The sequence below is a fragment of the Neophocaena asiaeorientalis genome, unplaced genomic scaffold, assembly GCF_003031525.2.
Source record: "Neophocaena asiaeorientalis asiaeorientalis breed wild unplaced genomic scaffold, Neophocaena_asiaeorientalis_V1.1 scaffold671, whole genome shotgun sequence".
Taxonomy (NCBI): domain Eukaryota; kingdom Metazoa; phylum Chordata; class Mammalia; order Artiodactyla; family Phocoenidae; genus Neophocaena; species Neophocaena asiaeorientalis.
The window spans coordinates 2600887-2603236 of NW_020175533.1; positions in this window are offsets into that span (position 1 = coordinate 2600887).

The window sequence follows — 2350 nt, forward strand, 5'->3', positions numbered from 1 at the left end:
TTTTGAGAAGCAGAGAGACCATGGTTTTGCCCAACCCCAGAAGTCAGCCTGTATGTGGCCCCCAAGGACACCCCCAATCAGCCTCCTCCCCGCATCAAGCCTGGGGCCCAGTGTGGATGCACGTGCTCTTATGATGAGGGTCCAAAATGACTTTTTTATTAAATTTCCAGTCTCCGTTTTGTTTCTCTTTCAATAATTTTAAAAACTGGTTCTAAAGCAAAATCCTGGGAATTCCCTGATGGTCCAGTGGTTAGGACTCCGCGCTTTCACTGCTGAGGGCCTAGGTTTAATCCCTGGTTGGGGAACTAAGATCCCACAAGCTGCACAGCGCAGTCAAAAAAAAAATCCTATTCATAGTAGAGAACTGGGAAAATGCAAGGACATGTGAGAGAGAACAGTACATCCATCACAAGAAAACAGTTCTGAGCTTTATTCACCAAGACCCACAGTAAAGAACACATTTTACAAGTGACTCTAAAACAAATGCTTCACAGAACAATACTGACCCTTATACATGTGATACTCTCCAATATTTTCTATTCTGTTTTATGATGTGCTATGTTATTTCATTCTAATTCATTTAAAATGTGCAATTCTGGGCTTCCTTGGTGGCGCAGTGGTTAAGAATCCGCCTGCCAGTGCAGGGGACACGGATTCGAGCCCTGGTCCGGGAATATCCCACATGCCTCGGAGGAACTAAGCCCGTGCGCCACAACTACTGAGCCTGTGCTCTAGAGCCCGCAAGCCAAACTACTGAGCCTATGCACCACAACTACTGAAGCCTGCACGCAACTAGAGCCCGTGCTCTGCAACAAGAGAAGCCACCACAATGAGAAGCCCGCGCACCGCAATGAAGAGTAGCCCCTGCTCGCTGCAACTAGAGAAAGCCCGCGCACAGCAACGAAGACCCAACACAGCCAAAAATAAATAAATTTATTAAAATAAATAAATAAAATGTGCAATTCTATTCAGGATCCATAAAATATTTTCTTGACCACGAGTCACAACCTGTGGAAAGTCCTTCTCCAGGGTCCCAGTGTGTGTCCACCAGGTGACTTGCTGCTCTGGGTCCTGCAGGGAAGGTTCAAGGAAGCCTCATGCTGTCCCTCTAATACAGGGTCCCCTGAAAGGTGCTGACCTGGAGGCTTCCTGCTCCCCTGGCACAGGCCTGACCGGGGGAGGGGTGTATGGAGGGGTAGGCCCTCCCAGATGTCTGGGAAAAACACTCCTATGTCTCTTTTTTACTCACACTACTACCACACCCACAACACTTCTGGGACGTGTGGGTTTTTTCCCCACGCCAAAGCAATTCTCTTTGTCATCAGCTGGGTGTCCTACAATTCAGTTCAATCCTGACACTAATGGGAGTTAGCACAGACCCAACAGGTTAAGGGCTCAGTCCCACAAGACTGCCCCTTCCAGCTCAGATGCCAACTGATAGTCCCAGGTTGTCACCTGTACTTCTGAGGTTCCCATGACCCCCTTCTCAAATTCAGTCATTTGCTAGAATAGCTCACAGAACTCAGGGAAACACTTACTTACATTTACTGGTTTATTATATAATAAAGGACATGATAAAGGATACAGATGAACAGCCAGGTGAAGAAATACCTGGGGCGAGGTCCGGAAGGGTTCAGGGCACAAGAGCTTCTGTCCCTGTGGCATTGGGGTGCCCAGTCTCCCAGCATGGATGTGTTCACCAACCTGGAAGCTCCTGGAACTCCATGCTATTGGGATTTTATGGAGGCTTCCTCACATAGGCATGATCAATTATTAACTCCATTTCCAACCCTTTCCCTTCTCTGGAGGATGGGGGCCTGGAGCTGAAAATTCCAAGCTTGAAATCATAGCTTGGTCTTTCTGGTGACCAGGAGCCCACCCAGAGTCGCCTCATGAGGACAAAAGGTGCTACTAGTGCTCTTATCACATAGGAAATTATGTGGGTTTTAGGAGCTCTGTGCCAGGAACCAGGGGCAGAGACCAATATATATTTTTTTCTGTTATTTCAAAGAAAGCATCATCCTTTTGGTGGGGAGGGATACCAGCTCAGAGTAGATTGGGTTATAAAGAAATGACAGACAATAAGAGTTTATTTCTCACTCATGCTGCTTGCCCACCGCAGGTACACTGGGGCTCTTCTCCACATTATCAACACCCTCATGCTAGGTCCCAGGGACACAGAGAAGCTATGTAGATGGCCCGGCAGAGACAAGAGAGTGGCTAAGCATGAACTGTCTCATCAAATGGTCAAGTCTGACCCTCGAAGGGGTGAGAGAGTGCGGTCCTCTGGGAGCAGAGAGAGCTAGGATATTTGTGAACATTCTAAAGTTAGCCACGAGGAGGGTGTGGC